This window comes from Mus caroli, chromosome 4 (genome assembly GCF_900094665.2).
Source record: "Mus caroli chromosome 4, CAROLI_EIJ_v1.1, whole genome shotgun sequence".
NCBI classification, from domain to species: Eukaryota; Metazoa; Chordata; class Mammalia; order Rodentia; family Muridae; genus Mus; species Mus caroli.
Window position 1 is genome coordinate 47656998 of NC_034573.1, and position 13789 is coordinate 47670786.

Consider the following 13789-nt stretch of genomic DNA (forward strand, 5'->3'; position numbering starts at 1 on the left):
TGGGCAAAATCTAATGCATATGCCTAAGAGTTTCATTGTGTGAAAGACAATGCATTGCTTGGGAGGAACGAGACCCTAAGGTGTGGAACAGAGATCTCTGCTCCTTGTCAATCAAATAGACCTCCTTCTCTTGCACACTTATAGTAATTGCATCCTGCTTAATGATGTTGTATCATTGCACCTCTCTCACTTGAGGGAATTGGTTTGTAAGATAGGTAGCTTTTTACATCTGTTCTTCTTTATTTCAAAGCCAATAATCCAAACCTAGATTATCTAAGTAACTCTGTCTTAGTTAGGACTTTACTGCTGTGAACAGACACCATGACCAAGGCAACTCTTATAAGGACAACATTTAATTGGGGCTGGCTCATAGATTTAGAGGTACAATCCATTATCATCAAGGCAAGAGTATGGCTGCATACTGGCAGGCATGGTGCAGGAGGAGCTGAGTGTTCTGCATCTTCATCTGAAGTCTGCTAGGGGAAGACTGTCTCCTGCATGGTTAGGACGAGGGTCTCATTGCCCACCCCCACAGTGACACACTTCTATCAAGGCCATACCTACTCCAACAAGGCCGTATCTCCTACTAGTGCTACTCCCTGGGTCAAGCATATTCAAATCACCACAGAGACTTAATCCAGAAGAAGACTTTAAATCAAAAAAAATTTAGGGTTTTTACTAATTGATATTGGTAAGATTCAGAACAATGTGTGTGAGACTATAAGGTGCCTAAGCTGCTATTATGTTCAACTAGTCAGAGTGGATACTTACTGGATTCAGGTTTGAGAGTACTGCTTCAGGCTGGCCTCACCTGGAGCTTCAACTGTCATCTCATCCTTAACCCATAGATTATTTTTTAATGCAAACTTAGAAACTAGAAGAATTCTCATTTGGGCTCTGTGACTCTTACCAAAGAGATGGCATAGTAGAAAGGGCCAAATGGAAACTCATGGAATTTTTCCTTTCTGTGAAGAATAGAAATTCAAGTCAGTATTCTACCTTTCTAGAATTTTTCAGTTATTAGTACTTCTGTGAAAGAAGTCAATAAGGTGTGATGGAGATTCCCATAATGTTATTATTCTTAATTCTCCAGTGTGGTCTTAGAGATATTTGGAGTAGCATAATACTGATAGAATACAAAAGACACTATGGATTATTCTTAGTATAAATTTGATAAAAATAAAGTTAGTGCTAACAGTGCTGCAGCACATCCGAAAGATCGTCCATTATTACTAAGTATGATTTGTTCTGGGAATCTGAAGAGAGTTCCTTTATATTAAAATGAAAGGAAGCTGATTAATACAGACCATAACAATTCTAGGTAATACAACAAGAGCTGTATGTCAGTACTAGTAGAAGTACAATGTACTTGGTAATGGCTATCCTAGATTTTATAAAAATAACTCCTAGGAAACTAAGAGTGTGATTTTTTTCAACATACTAAAAATGAACTGCTAAAAACCAAACCAATACTGAAATGTGACTTATTACTTGCATCCTCAGGAAAAAAGTTTTACTTTTCTTTTTTTCCTAAAAATTCTAGGCAACATAATACATCAGCAAACAGAAATGAGACATGTGACTGTTATAAAGGAGAAGCAAAGCCATGGCTATTTGGATATGATTTTCTGAAAAAAATGGACAAGAAGTTTGAAGAGGTGAGGAAGAGGGAGGTGAATCTGAGAGGAGTTAGAAGAGGAAAAAGGAGCAGAAATATGATCAAAACACATTGCAAGAGATTCTTAAATAAGTAATAAAAATAGCATATGAAAAGAAAGCCCAAGAATACAAACTGTAAATCACTTAGAACTGACGAGTTCAGTAAAATAGTTATAGATAAGACAAATAAAAGCACCAACATATTTTCTATAATAAAATATTGAGATATGATGTGAGAGATGAAAAACATAACCAAAATGTGTTACTAAAAATTGGTCTGGAGAGATGGATGGATTAGTCAAGGACACTTGCTACTCAATCTTGAGGTACAGCACCCACATTAGGCAGCTCACAAACCCCTGCAACTCTGGCTTCAAGAAATGTGATGCCCTCCCTGCAATCTACATGCATGTGGTACACAAACATTCACACAGATATGGACNCCCCCCCCCCCAAATAAAATAAATACCAGTAAAAAATAATAACTTTAAGTATGAAGGAACTTTTTAAAGTTATATAGCACAATTCTAAGAATCTTTGTTCTTAGATGAGAATATGAATGTGCAGTGCTCAGCTCTATGAGGCCTGGTGTTAGATGAACCATTGTTACTTTGTTGCAATATACAATCTTTATACAATCAATGTGCCACATTGTGCCTCTGCTGGCTGGATCCTTAACTGCACTCAGAATCTACCATTTATGAAGGAACTAAGTGAATTTGTAATGAGATATGGTAAGCTAAGCTTCCGTTTGGGTATCCCATTTCCTGTCAGTATGTCACCAAGGATAGACAGACCAACCACTCCTGCCATTAAGAGAAATTGAGGCTTGGAAATCCTCAGCTAGTTTAGGAACCATGGCTGGCTTCATGGGTGAGCTACTTTTGTAGTATAACTGTCAGCTTTGTATTACTACAGTGAAATACACGAGGTAACTCATGTTGTAAAGAGGAGAATTTTACTTAGCTTAATTACAAGTCAATAGTTTCAGAGTCTAAGATTAGATGTTTGATCTCTTGCTATGTGTGTGGAGGTTGGTGGGATGGTGACATGTCAGGAACACAAGTAGGAACATCTTCAGGCAGCAGTGATGGGGATAGATAGGATAGATAGAGACAGAGACAGAGAACTCATAAGATCTTAAAGGTTCCATGTTGCTTCTTAGTACCGTCTGTGGCCTGTGGCCCACACCTTCAGTCACAATGGGGGGCAGAAACCATAACCGAGTTACAGAGACCTGCATGAACCCACACATATTTAAAAGAGTCTGATTCTCAGATTAAAATTTTGTTGGCAACCCTGAGATCCTTAATATTTTGACAAGAGACCCTGCATTTTCATTTTGCACTGGGTCCTATACATTAGTTAGGGTGTCCTGGTCGATACAGTAGACTGTAATGTTCATGAGCTCACAGATGATTCATCTGGCCTCAGGCTCAGCTGCTTCAGTTTGTGTGCAGTTCAGCACTCGTTCAGTCAATGTTCTCCAGGAGCATCCTATTCCTCTTCTCTCCTTCCCTCACAGACACCTGAGGACATCATGAATGTTTATTCTGCATCAAATTCTGACCTAAAACTAGAGAGTTGTATCTCTGACATCCAAGTCTCCTGTCTTGTTGTAAACTGTGACAGGGAAAGAGCCCAAGGTAATGTAGGCGCCAGGAAAAGGGTGAAGCAGGAAAGAGAGAATTGACTGTTTTATTATAGAAAGGCAATGTTTGCTCTGGTCATTGAGGAGGAATAGCTGCTAATCTTGGGGACGAGAAGGGTGACCTGATCAGAGAGAAGGATGTGGGTAACAGGACTGGGAGAGGACACAGTGCACTTTAGGAACAGGGAGGAACACAAAGAACTTGACAAGGCCATGGGATAAAAATAACATGTCCCAGGAAGGGTGGGTTAGAATTAGATTGAAGATATTTGCATACCAGACAAGGAATGATTTTCCAACAGAAAATGAGGATGATATAAAAGATTTCATTTTTAAAAAGTTATATAAACAAAGAGTTGAAGTATACAGTAAAATGGATTTTTTATAACAAACAGCCGTGTATACATTATTAGAGTTCATCATTTATTGACATTTTCCTCATAACTACAAAAGTAATATAGCTCTGAGGGACCACCATTAAGGAATTAGGATGAGAACATAAAAGATATGTTATCTAGACCAGAGGTATACAGAAGAATAGAAAGGTAGTCAATGAAGAGCCATTTTTTAATATTTAAGTCTAACATAGGCTAAGATTCACAAAGGAAACATTATTTTCCTAGACTTGAGGTTATTTTTTCCCATTTTTTGAGACAGCCCCAACTGTCCTAAAAATTGGAATATAGACTAAGCTGTCGAACTTCTAGAACTTTACCTACCTCTGTCTCTCAGAGTTCTGAGTCTAAAGGTGTTTGCCATCAAGCCCTGTTTAAACTCTAGATTTTTATTTCACAATATTATTTTCTCAAACTTTTATAGATAGTGCCTTATAGATAGGTCTCCTTATCTAACTCTGCAGAGATTTTTAAGAGAAGAATACAGATGCCTAAGGATTCCTAGTTTTGTGGCTTCTACACATTTCTCTACTAAACCTTGAAAATGAAGGGTGTCTCAGTCATCTCAGTCTGAGTTGTGTTAGAAGGACGAAGTACAAATCTCACAGCCTCTCACTTAAGGCTATTTTCAGCAGAATGCACCCATGAGTCTCCAATCTACCTTTGTTTTACTTCAGTCAGTGGGTATTGTATAACACACTGTCCCTTTGGATGGCATTGCTATCTTTTATGTTCTTCACGGGGTAAACCTCTGTTCATTCTAAATCATCAAACAGTCACTCCAATGACATTATTTTAGAAAACAAACAAACCTTCCTTTAACATTTTCACTGAGACTTGATTGTTCAAGACTCAGCTACAGTTGTGTGTGGGTGCTTGTGTTCAGTAAGTTGAATATGATTAGAATAGCATTATGAATGTATGCAGCATGGAGAATAAAAGCTGATTCATTCAATCAACAACTACTTACCACATATCACATGGTAAATATTATACTAAATGCTTGCAATAGGTTCATTAGCAGAGTCAAAATTCCTGACTTCACGAAGCTCATGGGTGGATGGTGGGATGATACATGGCAAGTGAGTAAATAATTTCAAGTAATGACCCATAGAAAACATACATATTGTTTGAATTTTATTTTAAAGGTGAATATTTGGGGCTATCAGAGAAGAAAGTCATAGGTTTTTACAGTAGTTCCTGTGGTTGCATAGCATCAAACCAACCAGAACCTCAATGCCATATGACAGTAGTATGTTCCCCTCATGTGGATGTGGTTCAACTCAGTTGTCCTAGCCTAACTTCAGCTGGGTCACTGAGCTGGGCTCACCCATGTATTTGGGACTGCCAGGGATTAGCTTGTCTAGACTGAGCTTGTGGGAGTAGCTCATCTGTCATTTGAAATCATCAAAACAATGCTTGCATAAGGTTCAGCAATTCAAGCCCCAATAAGCAAATCTTTGGTAGTCTTGGCATATATATGCAATATATACATCTCCACTGCCATCTATTTAAACAAAACAAGTCACATGGCCAAGCCCACATGCAACGGACAAGGAAACATACCATAGTCACAATGGAAAGGCATTGGAAAGGTACATGGCAGAAGGTAAGGATTTATAATCCTATTACTGCCTTAGATCTCATATGTATATATCATAAGAACTTGAGTCTGTCAAATCCCTGAAGCAGTACTTTTCTTTATCTTTCTTTCCTCTCTATTTTTCTACCCTTGTACCATCAAACATATGCTTGCTTGTTCATGTGGTCTTGGTTCACTTATGCATGGTGATGTTGTGTTTTCCAGCATCTATATCTCTTACTTAGAACTCTACCTCATGGAGTATGTGAAATTTTGTAAGTTTATGAGTATCTACTTTGCTAACTGACAGGGCAAGAAATCTAAAAACTACAGCCCAACAGGCATTGTATGTAAATAGTGGCTCTTACACTCAAAGGAAAGGGATAATTCTGAAGTCTATCTCCAACAAGCTTCTTGTTTGCATGCAAACCCTGATGACTGTCTCCTGTCCATTTGCTGATTCCCTGGAGTCTCTATCAAACTATTTACAATCAGGGCTTTGTCTTGGGTGTCTGCCTCTGGGGGAAGCTGTATAAGAAGATATATACCAAAAGTCTGTTGTGGGAAGAAAGCATCTTTGGAACTATTCCTACTGTAGTTGAGTCTTGAGAAGTTATATCAGTATGTATCAGACAGTAGTGCAAAGACTACAAAATTTGAATGAAAGAATCTGGCAATCCTGAGACCAACACTTTTTTTCTAATTTACTTCCCTGGCCTTCTCAGCATTGATGCTGTTGTAGGTAAAATTCCCAGAGGGAAATCCCCAATCCTCCCATAAGAACTAGACACATTAAGACATAATATCATATGGTATCTGGTCCATCGTCATATTCAGTAAAATACCTATCTGCTACATTAAGGTGTCCGCAAGGTAATAGTGAGAATAACATTTGTGTGTGTGCGCAAGTGGTGTGTGTGTGTGTGTGTGTGTGTGACATTGTAAATAGACTTAATCTTCTTTAATCTTCGTTCAAGTGTCTGGGTGAAGATATTATTATCAATGCACTCATTTCACAAAAAGAGAAGCCAAAGATCAGAGGAGCCTAGAGACCCTGGATCATTCAGCAAGTGGTCCATCTGAAATGGATCTTCCCTCTTCAAGTTTGGCATTCTTTCCACTATGCTCTGCTTTCCTTCAGCTTGTTAGTTACTTATTCTTTGCCTTGGCCAGTCAAAGTTCCCTAAAGACAGGAATAGATTAATTTTCCCTGTAGATTTCCAGGCTCTACTCAGGGAACTTGGTTATTGAGAAAAGAATTAGATAATTGTCAGCAGGAGAAGACAGCTTGTAGGAGAATGTGATAAATTCAGCCAAGTTCCCGCCATGGGTAGAAGATGTGAAGCTAATGCCAGAGTATGGGCTTTTGGATCTTACTTAAGAATAGTAACAGCTAATGTTTGTCTAGCATTTCACAGATGTCAAAGTCCTTTCTGAGGCTTAGTCTCATTTAACTTCAACAGTCCTGTGCTCTGAGGTGACCTCCTTTGTCAACATAGTCACTATAGAAAACCGAGGCTCAGATAAATGCTGTGCTTAGACAAATCCAGCTAGTGAGTAAAGGTTAGTGTGAGCTAGGGACTCAGAGCATCGGTTGTCATCTGCAGTGTTTGCGAGGTACACGTTTCCTTATTCTACAATAACGGGAGTTTGCATAGTTCTCAGTGGTGATAGGACACGCCCAGTTTGAAGTCCTAATTTTAATAACTGTGAGGTTATTATTTAAGCTTTGTAAAGGAGAAAGCAAGGGTTTGGAATGTTAAGAGAACTTTCCCAAGAACATTGTTCATAATCGTCAGGGCCAATGTTCAAATTGGGGTCCTTTAGTATTTGATCAAGTTGTGAGCAGCCCTCACAAAGGAGGAACAAAGTTACAGCAGAGGCCCTAGCAAGAGTATACATCATCTTATTTGCTAATGAGAATCAGCTGGATTTCATGAGGTCCTCGCCTACCAGGGGCAGGGAACTATTTCAAGGAGCAGGGGAAATCTCAAGGAGCTTAAAATGCAGAAGCAGAAGCAGACATTTCTTAGAGATCAGAGGCTGGTTGGGGTGGCTTCCTGAGAAGGATGGAATTCTTGTGTTCTGGGCTGGGCATGCTATCTGTGGTCTATCTGGCTCTCATTCTTCCTCAGGAAAATATGGTAGTGAAGACAAGTCAGGAGGAAGAGGATAAACAGAAAAGGAGAAAGACAACGATGAGGAGGAGAAAGATGATGATGAGGAGGAAGCAGAGGAAGGGAGGAGGAGGAGAGGGTGAGGAGGAGAAGAAGGAGGGACAAATAAGTAGGGAGGGAGGAGAAAGAAAAGAGGGAGGAGAGAGGGAGGAGGGGATGAAAGCTGATATGCCATGCTATTCTGAATGAGAAACAGCTCCCTGCTCGTAACCAGCACAGGATCTGGGAAAAGAGTACACTTTGGTGCTTTGTCCAACTAAAGGGCTTTTATATCGTTGCAGAATCTGGGTGTTTATTTTTCCTTGCTTGTATTGCAAATTTATAACAAGTTGAAAACAGAGCAGATTTTATCCCCCCCCTCCCTTTTTTTTCAGTTGGCCTCTCACTTTCTTCCCAACAATGTCTGGGTTTCCCCCAAAGCTACCAAGTGCTAATTTGAAAAATATGTTGTCGACAAGTGGGAGAAAAGGAGGCATCTATTGTGAAATACCCTGTGGGGCACTGAAGAGCTTCAAGAGAGGAAGACAGACAGACAGAGGATACAGGGAAAGAGTTGGGTGAGCAAAGAAAGATAAAAGGGGGAGAGAGAGAGGGAGAGGGGAAGGGAGAGAGAGAGAGAGAGAGAGAGAGAGAGAGAGAGAGAGAGAGAGAGAGAGAGAGGAGTTGTTGTGCCCTGAGCAAGGGAGCCTGTGAGAATAAGAAGCAGATGGACCAGAGAATGCCAGGCATCCAAGTCCCCGAGTAGCTTGGTAAAAGTCAAGGCTGCAGGCTTCAGTCTTCTATTGCAAGGCTACAATCTTCCATCGGACATGAAACATACACAGGAACCTCACTGTTAATATTAATTTCTGCATTTCCCAGAGTCCCATGTAGGACACTTCATAAGAAAAATGTTGAGTTAAGTATCCTAGGAAGTAACTGCATCTTCTAAGAACCTCCTGGGAGTTCTTGTGAGGAGAAAGAGCCATCACCAATAAGCTTCCTGACCTTGGATTGGCTGTCAGGAAGCTTATGGCCAAATTTACAGCTCAAACAGAGCTTAGGCAGAGAGCCAACCACGGTTAAACCTTATCCTATTTGTCTCTCGGCTTGTCTTTGGTTTTAATGAAAGAAAAAGATTGTCTTGTTGATTTGAAAGAAAGAGTATTCTATAATTTCCGTCTGATATAGGAATGGCTTCAAAAATCTTTGCGCAATAATAAAGATGTAAGTCAACAACCAAGAACAGATAATCATCAAAGCTCGAAGGGGCCAACGAGTGATGGGAGGGAATCCTGAATCCTGACTTCAGGCTTTGTCTCCATGCACACCTCGAGAAAGGTACCTTGGAGGAAACAAGAAGTGGTTTCAGAGGAGTCGCCCGTGTCGTGTGTGGCTGCTCTTGTTTGCGGAGCACCAAACACGAAGGTCTTAGAGGCAAATTAAACTCCTTCAGAGAACGTATCTTCTGAATCCTTTCCTGAGCGGGCTCAATTTTTAAAGCATTGGTAAGAGATGGGATTTGGAAGCCAAGGACAGAAGTTTGTGGCTTTTTCTCCAGAGACTCTTTAAAGAGTAGACAGTCATAAGATCCCAGCTTAACTCACTTACAGGGACACCACGAGTCTCACCGTGCTATAACAAATTGAAGGCTCTGTGCTCTTATTTTGCCACATGTGCTTTCTATCCCTTGTTCAGTTCTCAGTTCGTTGCTGAAACTCTATCACCATTCTTTCTCTTCCCAGGTCCCTTCTCTCTTCTTGATTCTATGGTGAACTCCTACACAACCTTTAAAGCCCAGCTCAGTGCCATCAGTTTCATGAAGCCACAGCACTACCATTCTTTATGAGGACTTGGTTTGTTTTTGACTTACTTCATTCAGTTCGCCAGTAGTCTCCCCCCATTACTATGGTGTGATAACAGTGGATAGAAGTTTGGTTGTTTTCTGCCTCATGCATCTCTGAGCTGCCTCCCCAGTGGTAAAAATTGTTCTGTTCATCTTTAAATCTCCAGCACACCACAGTTCTGCAGACTGCAAAAAAAACCAACCTAGATGGGGTGAATATTGACCTGTGAGTGAAGAACAAAGTTTCAAGATTATTCTAGACTGTATATATATTTGGTGCTATAGGAAAACATGATTTAAAAGATGAAATACAGATCAAAAGTGCTGGTGGATTCTTTAGCTTTATCAAAAAACTGAAAATAGTCTTGGTTTCCAAGCCTACGGTTGCATTGATACATTTATGGGAATAAGGGATGTGGCTAATCAGGTGCTGTTCTCGACTGTTTTGCTTTTGGGGATCAAGAACAAAAAAGCAGTGGTAGGAGTGGAGAGCAGAGAAATTGGAGTTGAGGCTGTGATACCATCTGGGTAAATGACTTAATCATCCACTTCCTCATCTGATAAATGGGAACAAGGATAGCGGATAGTAAGGACCACATTGGCTGGCATTTAGTTCTAAGTGACATAATGCATGAAGATCAAGGAGGGCAGCTACTACTCAGTAAGTGTGATTTCTTCCTATAATTGAAGTCCAATTTTGTCTTCCTCCAGGAGCTCTACCCAGCTTGAGCTTTCAGAATTTGACTGTTTGCTCGTTTTTTCCTCCCTCTAAGTGGACATGTGCTCTTGCATTGTCTGGGAAAGATGGAAACTTGGCTTCAGTAGTTGACACAGGTGTGACTAGGACCTAAGGGCACTCTGACTGAGGGTGGGTGACCAATTTCTGCTGTGCTATTCAGAGCTCATCAAAATGTTGACTCATGTCTAGATACAGCCTCTGGGGACTAGTGTGAGTAAGGAGGGCCATGCCCAGTTATTTCCTGCTTGTATCACGAGGGTGGCATTCTCTATATAGTTTCTGGGAAGAGCATATAATGTATATGTCCAGGTCCAGGTGGTTTACAAATAAAAAAGTTTGGTCTGTATCTTTGTGTTTTAATATAACTACCTAAGATCGAATTTTGTTCCAAGGACCACAGCATCCAAACAATTTTGTACGTGCTTGAATGGCTGACCACTCTGCACTTGTTGTCATCAGTTACGCCAGTTGGGGATAGCACCAGAGATGAGAATGGAAGAGAAGACAGATTACAGTGATGTCTTTAAGCATTTGGTGCTAGTTGTAGATTTATTCATTGGAGTGAAAAAGAAAAGCCCAAGAAGGGAGCGGCAGGGGGTTGAGGGAGATTCTTCCTAGCTACACATGAAACTTGGAGTAATCTCTTCCGGTTGACAGGGAACCACAGTCACCTCTGCTGACCTCAGAGAGCTGCCCCTGGGATTATGGAAGGTTGTCATATAAATATTGCCCTCCCTAAGCCATGGGAGCTGTGTCAGCGTTTTAGAAGATTGCTGAACTCAACTGTTTAGAGAGCCCTACATCTTCTCCCAGACAGGACACCAGAGCAGCGGGGAGGATGAAAGGCAAGGAGGATGTTCAGGGAAGGAGTGTGCTGATTTAAGCTGATCTCCTGCTCACTTTGAAAATGGGTATCAAGTAGGCAGCTGGGATCTTGATCTAACTGAGGCTTCTTGATTTGGGCAATTGCTTTGTTTCTGAAGATTTGTGTGCTTGGAAGACTTTTGTAAAACGACCATTGAAAAGCCAGTAAGGAAGATAACCATTTGGAAGAAGAGTCCACTGACGTCAGGATCTTTTGCGGTGGGGGTGGGGCGGGCGGCAGCTTTAGGTGTGTAACACATTTGAAATCTTAGGCTTTTGATTGCTTTTGAAAGGTGGGCAATGCTAACAAAAATATTATGCGTTTTGCTAGAAATCTCTCAAACGCTGGCTTGATCACATTAGACAAATGTGTAAGACGCTGCCAAGTATTACAAAGTTCATTGGAAATTAATTCAATTAAAGTAACCTGGACAGTTTGACGCCTGGGATCACTGTGTAAATCCAATTACTTTACACAGTATGGAGCAAAAGGGTTGAAAATTTCTGTGTAATCCTTTATATCTAGAACATTTACATCTCTCAGGTATCCTTTTGGAGGAAAGAGGATATTTAAATATTCAGAAAATGTTCCTGTGGGATAGTGAAAGAATATGAGGTATTTTGTTTATTTGACATTGTTTAGACTTATGTATTGGCAACTGAGACCAACCACCAGCTTCTGAACACCTACATATATGTACTATCACCCTAGACACTTTCATGTTCTTTGTTCTCCATTTCATCATTACAATGGCTATTATTTAACTTGCTTTATGGGGAAGACTCAGGGGCTTAGGAGACACAAGCAAAATGTTCATTGCTTGCCAGTGGCTTAATTGGTTACTGATCTGGGACTCTTTGTCTGAGGCTTTGCTCTTCAACATAATTATGTAAGAAGTGAGGCAGAGGCAAGAGGGTCAAACCCCAAGTCCAAGGCTAATGTGGTCTATAGAGTGAGTCCTAGACCAGAAGGGACTACACAGTGAGACCTTATCTAACCCCACAAATGAACAAAATTAACTAATGGTTGGAGTCAAGGTATAATATATGGGAACAGGAGGGAGCATTTCTCACCGGTGGCTGCAGAGGTCACTGGCAGAAAATGGAAGAGGCTTCATGACGTGGCTCTCACACAAGCTTACGGCTGTCACTTATCAAGGGTGTGCCTTGAGCCTGGCGCGATGGGAGGGCTTTCTCCTTAAGACACAGACTTCCCATGAAGGATGAAGAAGTGGAGGTTCTGGGTTGGACGTTCACTTGCCTGGGCCCATGCAAGTCATAAGCAAGGCCCTTTGGATGTAGGCGTAGTTCTACCTGCCTTGCGCTATTTCCGTACTGGTACTGCTTGAGAGCTTCACCGTGCAAACCCTGAAATGTAAATGCTTTTATCTTTCATTAAAAACTGGAATTTAGAGGCAGAGGCAGGCGGATTTCTGAGTTCGAGGCCAGCCTGGTCTACAAAGTGAGTTCCAGGACAGCCAGAGCTATACAGAGAAACCCTGTCTCGAAAAAAAAAAAAAAAAAAACCAAAAAAAAAAAAAAACTGGAATTTAGGTACAAGCCCAAGACTTGTTCAGTAATGTACAAGGAAAGAGTGCAATAATGTGTGCTAACCCTGCATACCCACAGCTTTTTACTACAAAATGTCTTATTTGATGCCATAGACACAGTAAAAGTATAGAGATTTTGAAGATGCTGGAGAGACTTTAAATCTGGAAAGACAGATTTAAAGATGACTTTTTAAAACATTGCAAGAACACATAGTCTTAAAAACTCAAGTCATTTTACAAGCTATATAATGGGAGAAAGCAATCTCTTTTAAGTTTCTGGCTGTCTCTTGTTTTCCATCCCTTCTCGTATTCCTGTCCCTAATTTTCTAGACAATCTCTTACATTTGTGGTTTCTCCATCTTTAAAACTCATACATATGTTGCTATTTCTTATTCATTTTATTTCTCTTCTCTGTCTCTGTCTCTCTCTTTCTCTCTTTCTTTGGGTGTGTATGTGTGCACATGTGTGGGTGCATGTGTGCATTTGCACATGGAGGCTTGAGAATGACACTGGGACTCTGCTTCCACAGCTCTCTATGTTATTTATTGAGACAGGCTCTTTTCAAGGAGCCCAGACCTAACAGGTTCAGCTGGTCTGGCCAGCAAGTGTACTTCAGGGATTCCTGCCCTCTAAGTGCTGGAATTACCATGGGCTGCCTTGCCCATGTAGATTTATATGAATTCTGGAAATCAGAAGTATGGTCTTGATGCTTACATGACAGGTGCTTTAACCACTGAGACATCTCCGCAGCCCTTCTTTTTTTTATTATTAATTAAAGTTGTTGAGTTTCAGTACAACATTTTAAAAGAATTTTTCCCCCTTTGGTTAGGTATGAGTGTATGTGTGTGTGTTGGTATGAAGATCAGAAGTCAACTTTAGGTTGTTGTCCCTCTGATGTCATCCATGTTGCTTTTTAGACAGAGGTTCTTCTTCAGCCCAGAGAATCCCTGTTTAAGTGGCTAGCTGACCAGTAAGCCCTGGTCCTGTGAGTATCTGCCTCCTCAGTGCTGGGATTTCAAGTTTGTGCCAATATGCAGCAATTTTCTGTGGGTTTGGAGATGGACTCTCAGTTCTCATGCCTTGCCCTGTGAACTAACATCCAAGCGATGACGTTTTCATAGATAGGTGTAATGATACTGTGTTGTCACTCATTGCTTGCCCTTCTTCCCCTCTCTGTGTCTGGTGCTCTCTGGCTAGGCCTTGACTTTCTTCCTTTCTCTAGTGAGTCCTTTCTTCTACTTTCTTGTCTCCTACTACAGGGGACCTCTTCCTTCTCATGAACCTCCTTGCATCTCTGTGCCTGTGCCTGTGCCTGTGCCTGTGTGTCTGAGTCTGTGTCTGAGTCTG